The following is a 12,426-nucleotide window of genomic DNA, read 5'->3' as shown; positions in this document are numbered from 1 at the left end:
TGCACTGGGTCTTTTTTGCTGCACACGGGCTTTCTCTAGTTGCGGCAAGCAAGGGGCTACTCTTCGTTGCAGTGGACGTGCTTCTCATTGCGGTGGCTTCTCTTGTTTCAGAGCATGGGCTCTAGGCATCTGGGCTTCAGTAGTTGTGGCATGAGGGCTCAGTAGTTGTGGCTCACAGGCTCTAGAGCGCAGGCTCAGTAGTTGTAGTGCACGGGCTTCATTGCTCCGTGGCATGTGGGATCTTCCCAGATCAGAGATTGAACCCGTGTCCCCTGCATTGGCAGACAGATTCTTAACCACTGCGCCACCAGGGAAGTCCCAAGCTACTACCTTTTTTACCTGCAGGATTTCAAAAAGATTCTTCCATATGCTCTGCATTGTTCTGCACTTTTTTTCTTCACTTAACAGTATATTCTGGATATTCCTTCTTATCACTATTTAATTAAACTTAATGCATTCTTTATTTTTTTTCTTTCAGCTGTCATATATTCTGTTTTGTGGATATACTCAGATTTGTAGCCAGTCTCCTATAGATGGACACTTGTGTTGTTTCCAGCCTTTGGATATTAGGAACAATGCTTTAATGAATAAATGTCATTTCTTACATTTGCAGGGGTAACTCTTAGATTCTCTGAAGAGAATTGCCGGTTTAAAGAGGAAATGTTTTTGTAAGTGTGATAAATATTGACAGTTGGCCTTGAAAGAGTGGTCCATTCTGCACTCCCATCAGCAGCGTATGAGAGGTATTGCTTATTTTTAGGTGGATTGGGAGGAACTAGAAAGTGATTGGGGGGATGTTTTTTGATAGACCAGAAAATTTCTAAGTAAAATCCTGAACAGTTTGAGAATAGGAGTTAGAATGATAACATATATGTCAAAAAGAAATTGCTGTGTGATGGGAAGGGTCAATTGTAAAAGGCAGTGTTGAATTCAGACCAGTGCTGTTGTTGTTTTTAACTGAACTGTGCTTTTGATACATGTTTCTCGGTAGATTCAAGGATGTAGAGAAGAATCAAAAGAATCTTATGTGATATTTTAAAATCTATGCTGCCTTGCTCCATGACAGCAGTAACTCAAAAACAGGAGACATGGGTGAATGATTACTCAAGTCTATTCTCAACAATTTATTCTTCTGAATAGATGATTAAGAGTCATTAAAGAGTGCAGATTTTACTTTAATGAACAATTATTCATGTTACTGAGAGTCTTAGGTTAGTGCTAGAAGTAAAGTCTTTTATCAATGTAGCTTGTGAAGGATTTGTTTTGTATTTTTGGTTGTCAATAAAACATTTTTTCAAGAGGCATTTGTTTATGCCTTAAATATGCTATGATGGTGTATAAATATGAACCTGCAGCGGAGTGAGAAATAGAATTTGCAGCAGTTTATTATTTCTTTAACCAAACAGAAGGAAGATGAAGACAGCGACATTTCACGTTATTTTAATTATTTTACTTTCTTCTTGAAAGTATTCCGGAAGTTTTGCCAGTTTTTATTAACATTCACAGGGAGTGAGTATATCATTTAAAAATTTACCAGATTGAAAACTTTAAGGACTTGTATAATTTAGAGGAAAAACAGCTAGGATTCTAAATATATATATGATATAAATAAATTAATTTATAGTATACACACACACATACATACATACACATATATTTATGTCATATTAAAGTGACCTTATAAATAATACCTTTTTCTGTAGGATAAACTATGATCATGATTAAAAGCTGATTTAATAGATAATGCTAGCTTTAATTTAAAATATTTAAGAACAGTTTCAGGTAAATGTATTTAAATGAGTGCTCTACTTAGCAAGGAAGTTAAAAGACCATTTTTTTTGGTTCAAAAATTATTTCATTCTTATTATTTAGTAAATATTTCAGACAAGGATTATTTTGAGACTATATTAAATGTACATTTTGTACACGTATGTATGAAATTAGCATTATAGCTTCTGTGGGGTTTTTTTGCATGAATTGTACCTTCTTTATGAGTTATTATTAAAGTCTTGAATTCTGAACTTGAGGAAATCAAATGGTTGTCATTATAATGCCACCTGTGAATAAGTTTGATCAGTGTTTTCTTTCAGGACTGAGGCAAATAGCAATGAAGTTCAATTTTGAGGGTGCCAGATTCTAAATAAGTTCTTGGGAAATATGCCAGAAAATGCCCAGATTGATAATGTTTTGTGTATAAAATTAATTAAGCCATTCTTATTAGACTGAAAGATAAATTTCCAAATACAGGCAATTCTGGCTCTTTCAGTACTTAAGACTGTTCCCTATGGTTAAAGGTATATATGACATGCCTATTTTTTTACTTCATATTTTTTTTCTTTAACTTTAAATACACAGTAGTTGAATTTTTCCTTATTAAATATACAATATACAGTAAGAGAAAAGAGTGTGTATGATGCATGTGCACTTCTGTCTGCGCGCGCACACACACACACACACACACACACCATTTAAAGATATGTAATTCCAACAGCAATTCTGTGACAGCAATTGGATGTCCTATAATTTGACACCTAGAGTTAGAGCAGACACATAGGTCAAGGGCTTAGCCCCACAAGACTGCCTCCACAACAGATGCCAGCCAGGAGTTTAAAGTATCCCAAAGCTACCTACACTTCTAGCCCGCTGACTCCAAATTCAGGGATTCCCATGACTGCTCACCACCACCCCTAGGTGTGATAATTCTCTAGCATGACTGACTGGACTCAGGAAAGCACTATGCTACCTACTCAAGCTTTATTATAAAGGGGCAAAGTATGGGACGCAGGGAGTGCAGAGCTTCCATGGCCTGCCTGGGTGTGCCACCCTCTCAGCACATTGATGTGTTCACCAACCTGGAAGCTTCTTGAGCCTGGTTGTTTCAAGATTTTTTATGGGATTTCATTGAGTAGGCATGATTGATTAAATCATTGGCTATTTAATTGAAAATCTTTAGTCCCTCTCCCCTCCCTGGAAATTGGGGGATAGGCCCTGAAAGTTCCAACTCTATAATCACCTTGGCTGGTTTTTCTGGTGACCAGCTTCTATCTTGATGCTACCTAGCGTCTCCCAACCCACCAAGAGTCACCTCATTAGCATAAACTCAAGTGTGGTTGAAAGGGGCTCAGGAATGACAAAAGACATTTCTATCACTCAGCAAACTCAGGAGGTTTCAGGAACTCTACCAGGGACCAGGGACAAAGATCAAATAATTTTTTTTATTATACCACAAGAGAATAAAAAAGTGAAAACATAATACCCAACGCCTAATTAAGAAATAGAATACCAAGGTACCTTTTTAAGTCTCTTATGTCTCTTTCTTAATGTATTCCCCCTTCTTCTTTCCCAGAGGAAACCACTATCATGAATTTTATATTATTCGTTACCTTGCTTTTCTTTAGAGTTTAGTTAATTATAAGGCTACCTAGGTGTATCCCCAAAATATGCACTGTGTCTTTGCTTTTTTTTAACCTTATTATGAATGTAGTTATTTTGCATGTATTCTTTTGTAACTAAGTTTTTTTCCATTTAACACTGTTTCTAAGAGTAATCCAAATTTATGCATGTAGCTATAGTTCATTCCTTTTCACTACCATATAATATTTTGTATTAGAAATACAACACACTTGAGTTATCTGCTATATTGCTTACTATTATGAACTAAACTTATCAGCATTCTCAAACATGTGCAAATGTTTCTCTGGCTAATATGCCTAGAGGTGGTGTTATGGACTGAATTGGGTTTCCTCAAAATTCAAATGTTGAAGCCCTTACTCCTAATACCTCCCAATATCTCAGAATGTGACTGCATTTGGAGATAGGGTCTTTATTAATAAAGAGGTAATTAAGTTAAAATGAGATCTTTGATGATGGTGGAGTGGCGAGGGTGCCCTAGTCTGGTCTGATTGTTGTCCTTATAAGAAGAGGAGATTAGGACATACAGAGAAATGCTGGACATGTGCATGCAGGGAAGAAAGGCCAGTGAAGACACTGCAGGAAGACATCTGCAATGCCTGGGAAGAAACCAAACTTTATTCTTGGACTTCTAGCCTCCAAAACTCAGAAAATAAATTGGTGTCTAAGCCACCCAGTCTCTAGTATTTTTGTTATGGCAACCCTAGCAAACAAATACAGTTAGAATTGCTAGATGGTAGGATTATGCACAAGTTCAGTTAGTAATGCCAATATTTTTTTAAAGTACTTGGACTGATTTACAATCCTACTGGCATGTATGAGAATTCTTGTTCTACATCCTCACCCAAACCTGATATTGTCAGACTTTACTTTCTCCAGTCTGTTGGAAAGGAATGGAATGTTATTGTCATATTAATTGCATTTTCCTGATAATTAAGGAAAGTTGAATATCTTCATGCGTTTCTTGTTTCTATATCAATAAAATGCCTGTTATATCTTCGTCCACTGTTCTGTTATGTTATTTGTTTTTTTATTACTGATGGGTAGGAGTTAATTTTAATGAAAGTTAAGATTTATCCTTTAATAACCTGTCTTCTTTTATGTCTTATTTAAGAAATTCTTCCCAACCTCCAGAGTAAAAGAATATATTCTCTCATTTTTTTTCTGAATGTTTTACATTTGAATCCTTAATGTACCTGGAATTGATTTTTTTTTAAGTTTGGTTTGAGGTAGATATATAGTTTCATTTTTTTCCCATGCTAATAACAGTTGTCCTAGTCCTATTTATTGAATAGTCTTTGGCAGCTCTGTTATACATCACGTCTGCCTATGATGCGGTTCTCTTTCTTGTCTCTAATTATGATTTTTGTCTACCTCTAGACCAGCATCACATTGTCTTAATTCCTATGGTTTTATAATAAATCTTAATATCTGGTAGTAAGTGGATTCTTTTGTTTTAAATTATATATATATATATGTATATTTATTTATTTAACAATTGATATGTGTATGATCTTGAACCTTTCAAATGTGGAGAATAGAGCTAGGTGTGTTTAAGCATAGGAAATGGTCTTTGCTCCAAAGACTAAAAAAATTCTTTTCAAGGCAACTCAAAATCAAACCAGTGAGCCTTCAAAACAGCCATTTCTAATATGAAACCAGGGTTTTTGGGGTATTAGGGATGGGGTTTTAGGTGGAAAAAGGTGGTCCCTGTGTTGATAGTTGTTGAGGCTAGTTGGGTATATTTTATAGGTTTCAGTAGTTTCTTTTCTTAATAAATATATAATGTATCACTTGTTAGGTAATTATATTGGGCCTTTAATGACTACTTCTTTTGTCTTTGTTAAGATTTTCTACTCAGAGAATTCCATTTCTTCAGCAAGGCCTAATGATACATCAGGTAAATGTACATAAAGTTGATAGATTTGAAGATCATACTTTTTGTTACTGTTATGAAATTTTTCAAAGAGAATACAGTAAAATGAGCCCAACAACCCAACACCTGACTTCAACCTTTATGAATATTTGGCCAGTTTTGTTTCTCTTCCTTCCCCCTCCTCATACACAGGCCACATGAACACACTTCACACACCCCATCCCACTCTCAGCCAGAATTATTTTAAAGCAAATCTTAGCTGTCACTTCATCTAATATCCCGTGTTCAGATTTTTCTAATTTTCTCAAAAAAATTATTTTCATGCTTGTTTCTTTGAATTGGGATCTAAACTATATCTATACATTTCATTTGATATTTCTTATGTCTCTTTTAATATTCAACTAGCTCTCTTCCCCTCTCTTTCCTTGACATATATTTGTTATAGAGATTGGGTCATTTGTCTAGTTGAATTTCCCATATTCTGGATTTGGCTAATTTCATCTTTGTACTATCACTCAATCTGTTCTATCATGTGTATTTCCCATAAACTGCTATTTAATGGTAGATGATTGACTAGATTATAGCTTGACTTTTTTTTCCAGAAAGTGGGGCAAAATACTTATGTGGTAGCCTATAAACATTTTATTGCATTCATATCAGGAGGTGAAAGTCTTCAATAATATTTTTCAAAGTGTCCTAATATACATGATTAAGGATTATAAATGTGTTCTGTAGTCTTTTCATCTCTAATCTTCCTGTTTTTACAGATGGGAAAACTAAGGCCTAGAGAGTTAAATATTTGCCAAAGACAACCAGCTAACTTAATAGAAGTAGGGCTTTTTTCCACCTAATACTCCTTTCAGAATTTTGCTTCAGTTGTATATGCCTTTGTCTGAAGGTTTTCATGCATCAGAATAATGTCAGAGGTGGTCAGGATGGCATTTCTTCCTGTTCCAACTAGAGATTTTGTGACTGAGAAGGTAAGACGCAGTACGTGTAACTGTGTAAAGTTTACACATTAGTAAACCACTCCCTTGAGTGGTTCTGTTTTTGCATTGCCAGTGTGATAGCTAAGACTTGAGTTTGAAAGTAATAGTCAGAGGGGCCTTAGACAGGACCTAAGCCTGAAGCTTGGTAAATCCAGGATAGGAAGAATGCAAGAAAATCTTTATAGGCTACAATAGTATTTAGTTATTTGGTCCTAAATAATTTTTTTTGTGTGTGTAGAATTGTTCACCTCATATCTTTTTTTTTAAATAAATTTATTTGTTTTATTTATTTATTTTTGGCTGCGTTGGGTCTCCGTTGCTACGTGCAGGCTTTCTCTAGTTACGGCGAGCGGGGGCTACTCTTCATTGCGGTGCGCAGGCTTCTCATTGCAGTGGCTTCTCTTGTTGCGGAGCACGGGCTCTAGGCATGTGGGCTTCAGTAGTTGTGGTGCATGGGCTCAGTAGTTGTGCCTCACTGGCTCTAGAGCACAGGCTCAGTAGTTGTGGCACACAGGCTTAGTTGCTCCGCGGCATCTGGGATCTTCTTGGACCAGGGCTCGAACCCTTGTGCCCTGCATTGACAGGCGGATTCTTAGCCACTGCACCACCAGGGAAGCCCTCATTTCTTTTTTTTATTATTATTTTTAAATTTAATTAAATTTACTTATTTATTTTTGTCTGTGTTGGGTCTTTATTGCTGTGCGTGGGCTTTCTCCCCTTGCGGCGAGCGGGGGATACTCTTCCTTGTGGTGTGTGGCCTTCTCACTGCCATGGCTTCTCTTGTCGCAGAGCACGGGCTCTAGGCACGCGGGCCTCAGTAGTTGTGGTGCACGGGCTTAGTTGCTCTGCAGCATGTGGGATCTTCCCAGACCAGGTCTTGAACCTGTGTCCCCTGCATTGGCAGGCAGATTCTTAACCAGTGCGCCACCAGAGAAGTCCCTTCATTTCTTTTTATATTGTTATGCTTTGTTTCCCATTTTAGTTTTTACTTGTCTTATAAATATTAGCTGTAAATTCATACTAATTTGAAGAAAATGAATTAATGTAACAAAATATAGGAAGTGAAAACTAGAGGGAAGTTACATTCCTCTACAGCTTACCTAACTGAACAGATGCTGTGAAATCAGTGATGTGAAAAATCTTCTAGAAATCTTCACAGAAATATCTTGAGTTGCTTCATCTTTTGATGTGTAAAAGTGGACTGTAGTGGCAGGCTCACTGCTTTCTTTTTAGTGAACTGACGGGAATTTGCAAAAACAGTGATTGTAGGTATATGACAAATAAATTTATCATTTAAAGCCGTTGCCTTGATCATTTTTTAATACAATAGAAATGAGCTGATATGGAGAAAGGAAGGTTTATGACTAAAATAAAAGTTTCATGAAATAATACCTTTACTTTGTAAGGGAAAAACATTGTTACATACAATTTCACTAATGTTTAAATGCAACATAGAGAAATAATCCCAAATAAACACAATACAAGTAAAAATCGGGAACATTTTATTTAATGTGATTAGTATGCTGTCTGTTCATTCCAGTCTGAGATACACAAGGGCAGTTCTCACATATCCGATTAACCCTGTTTCTTTCCTTTGTTTTTAATTGGATAAACTATTAAAGCACTAGTGAGTAGTACTACACTAATTCTGCTTTTCAGTGGACAGTCTTATTTCATCCAAGAGGATGATAAATTTAATGTCTCATAATCATTCTTTAGTGTTTATGAAAAGTAAGCTGTAATATTTCATATTCTTTAATTACCAAGTGTGTATAACTCAATTTTTGATTGAGTCTTAGAAAGCCAGTGAATCTAACCAGATTTTTTTTCTTGAATGCATCAATTTTTTTTTTCTGGGATATAATGGTTAAAAGTTTGAGACAGGCTGGAAACAGTAAAAAATAGACAAAATATATGAAACAATGTTTTTAAAGACACTGGACATCTGTCAGTGAAGAACAGGCAATAAAGGACATGAATTCTGAGTGAGAGGAAACAAACAAGGTGAATTCTGGGATGACTCCAGCTTACTGCCTTGAGAGAATTTCCAGGCCTCAGCACAGCCATGGGGACCACAGGAAGAGCCTGGTGGGGTCCCTCGTTTGATAAGATAGAGCTGAGAGCCGGTGAAACCAAAGTGGCTAGAGTTTGCAGCACAGAGTACTAGAGAGGAGAGCGCTGCACAGAAAGAGAACTCTGGAAATCTGGAAAGAATCTCCCTTGAGTTTTCAGGTGAGTTCTGATCAGTGCATGCAAGTGAGGAAATTACCTGAGGCCAAGAAAAGGACCACCTGAAAGTATTAGAGGTAATAGACCCCAGCTCAAAGAGGGCTGGAAATAATGGCTGTTCCCACAAGACATACTGGAAAAGCATCATTCACAGAGCAGTGGATAGAGTACATAGAAGGGTCTTGCCTCAATTGTGGGGAATAATTAGCCCTAGGCTGAGCACTGTTGTGTCTTGTATTTAAAGCAAGATCTGAAAACATCAAATTGTTCCCCAGTAAGTGTGCCAGAACAAAGACCTCCAGGAATACAAAAATATCCAGTACCTAGAAAGGTAAATCTTTCATTGTCTGGCATCCAATCAAAAATTACCAAAGATGCAAATAAGTGGGAAAATAGGACCCATACTAAGGAGACAAATCAATTGAAACTGATCCAGATGTTAAAATTTGCAGACATTATATTGTAACTATTCCATATATTCAAAAAGTTAAGTAGAGACATGGAAGATAGACCAAACTTCTAGAGATGAAAACTGCAATGTGCGGAATATAAAACACTGGGTGGGATTAATGGCAGATTTGACATTTCAGAAGAAAAGATTTATGAGTTTGAAGACGTGTCAATAGAAACTATCCAAAATCAAGCACAGAAACAAGACAATGAGTAAGCTGTGCACAACTTTCTAATACGCCTGTAATAGGAGACTAAGAGATGGGGAAAGAAATCTGAAGAATTTATTTAAGGAAATAGCTTAAAAGTTTTTTTTAAATTACAGAAACTGTAAACCCACCGATCTAAGGAGATCAATGAACCCCAAGCACAAGAAGCATGAAAACAACTACACCAAAGCACATCATAATCAAATTGCTTAAAACCAGTGATAAAGATAAAATCTTTAAAAACACCAAAGGAAAAAAGGCATTGTTTCCAAGATGAGAATGACATCAGATTTCTTTTAGAAAATATTCAATTGAGACATCAATAGACAAACTTAAGTAATGTATTAGAAAGAACCCTGTCAATCTAAAATTTTATGCCCAGGAAAATATTTCAAAAACAGGTGAAATATTTTTCAGACCAAAGCTGAAAGAATTCATCACTAGCAGATCTGTAATGCAAGAAATGTTAAAGCAAGTCCAGTCTTTCAGGCAGAAAGAAATACACTAGAGACTGGCAAACTATAGTCTGCAACCTTGTTAGTTTACTGCCTGCAATGTAAGAATAGTGTTTACATTTTTAAAATGTCATTTAAAAATATCTCCAGAGATTATCAAATGCTTCTTGGGGTGCAAAACCGCCTCCAGTTGAGAACTACTGGCTCTATATACCCCAGTTAAAATGCAGAGATTGTTGGATTGGATAAGAGAGCAAGACCCAATTATATGCTGCTTATAAGACACAAATATGTTAAAAACAAAAAAATGCAAAAAGAAATGTGATGGTAACACCAATCAAAAGAAAGCTAGAGTGACTATTGTTATTAGACAAAATAGATTTCAGAACAAAGAATACTGCCAGGTGTAAAGAATGTAAAATGATACAACCACTTTGGAAAATACTTTGTCAGTTTCTTGTAAAGTTAAACATGCATCCATATGATCTAGCCATTCTACTCTTAGATATTTACCCAAGAGAAAAGGAAATATTTATCCATGCAAAGACTTTTACATAAATGTTCATAGTAGCTCTATCATTTTGTAATAGCCAAAATTAGAAATAACCAAAGTGTCCATCAACAAGTGAATAAACTGGTATATGATAGAAAACATGCAATGGAATACTATACAGCAATTAAAAAGGAATGAACTATTGATACATACCACAACATTGATGAGTTTAAAAAATAATTATGCTGAGTGAAAGAAGTCAGACAAATGATTCCATTTATATAAAATTCTAGAAAATGCAAGCTATATGGAGACAGAAGATCAGTAATTGCCGCAGAAAGGCAGGGGTGGGGGAGAGCAGGAAGGAGGGCTTACCCAGGGTACCATGAAACTTGGGGATGGTGGGGATATTCATTATCCTGATTCAGGTGAAATCTTCTTGTGTTTATAAAAGATCAAATTGTACATTTTAAATATATGTGGTTCACTGTATGTCAGTTATACCTCCATAAAGCTTTTACAAAAGTTTGTGCCAGAAAAGTTAAATGTACAATATCTTTATTTCTTTCAGAATATCTTAATTTTTTCCATATGTTGTGAAAACTTGGGGAGCATGTAATAGCTGGGGTGATTACTGCCATGACAGCAATGCCTTTTGGAACTTTCAGATGTGTTTGAATGTTGAAATAAATCCCTGTAGTTGTTAAGATAGTTCATCAAGAATGCTGAAAATATCAGTTAAGTATGTATTGTTATTACTTAGATATTGTCTTTGGAACTATTTGACAAATAGCAATTGCTTTTCAACTAGGAAAAAAATAGTTGACCAAGTAGTACTAAATATTTAATAAAAATAAACTTTCACTGTGTTTTTCAATACCTCAGTGAAATCACCAGAATGTCTTTGGATAACAGAATTTTCTTATATTGTACGTTAATTGATAATGACTGAAGCTGGTATTGGGTGCATGGTGATGTTCATTATACTGTTGTCTCTATTCTTATTTTAGTTTGAAATTTTTCATCATAAGACATTTTAAAACATATAGTACACAGCAATATATTATCTACTCTAAATATATCTAATTCAGTTTTGTGTGAAGTTACGTATAAACAACATAACATATCCTGTGTGAACTGATCTTGCTACATATATCCAAGAAACTCAAAGCTATGCAGCTTATTATCATCAAATTGGATTTTGAAATCTTTGTAGACTTGTGATGAGTATTGCTTCTAAATGTTCTGCAGTAGTAAACAAATGAGCTACTGTGCTGGCACTCTGCATGTTTTTTTTATTGATTAGATACAAAGTTATACACATCATATCCAAACATGCTGTAAGAAAATATGTGAAGCATTTTCTGTCTCTCAATATGCTTTAATGATGATAGTAAGATTTTATCATTAACAATGGTGGAAAGACTAAGAAATTAGACTGGAAACTTGAATGCATTTTTCCCCTTTCTTTATCAATAAATTCAGCAGGTTGTTTCCAAGGAGATTTAATTTTGAAGATTTTAAGCTTTTATTTAAAAATACCATTGGCAGTTTAATAAACCCACATATTAAATTATCTTCATTATAATCTCGTGTACTTTCTTTTTTTTCGCTGTAGAATGTGGCTTGCATGAAATCAAAATTTGCTGTTTAAAATAAATATTTTTCTCCTTATTGCCACTATTTTACACCCCAGATTCAGCAGTTGAACTTGAACAGTTTTCAATTCATCATTCTTTATTCTTTTTGCTTAAAAAATATGGTTTAAGTGCAGTTTGTATTAGTTTTATGAAAATGTTACAATTCACAAGTTCAAAAATATCACACTAGATGTTTCCTGACCATCTTTCAAATCAAATGAGAAGACAGCAACCAATTCATGTTTTATTTATCACATTCTCTCCATTAATTGTTCCTTGTAACAGTTGCCACTGCTGAGCATGGTATTTGTGGCAGTAGGTACAGTCCTTGCTCACACCTTGAGTAAGTTGCTCTGGCATTTTCTATGAAAAAGATTTGCTGATTTCAGTCCACAATTAGCTTGTGACCTGTTGTTTTTCAAAGCACTATATTACGCCATTTGATTTGCATTTAGAGGCAATATGAGACTTTGCTTAGTCTCATTTGAATGTTATGCTGAGTCTTTCCATATCTACATGTCAAATAGGAGGGTCAAATACATACTTAGTATGTAATTCATGAGTTGTATAAGTTGTTTAATATGTGTTGAAACTTTCACTTTAACAAATATTGAACGCCTATACAGTATGCCAAGTGTGATGCTAGGCACTTTTACATTTGCTTTCTCATAGAT

The sequence above is a fragment of the Pseudorca crassidens genome, chromosome 4, assembly GCF_039906515.1.
Source record: "Pseudorca crassidens isolate mPseCra1 chromosome 4, mPseCra1.hap1, whole genome shotgun sequence".
Classification (NCBI taxonomy): domain Eukaryota; kingdom Metazoa; phylum Chordata; class Mammalia; order Artiodactyla; family Delphinidae; genus Pseudorca; species Pseudorca crassidens.
The sequence above is the reverse complement of the archived record's forward strand: the minus strand, read 5'-3'. Positions refer to the sequence as shown.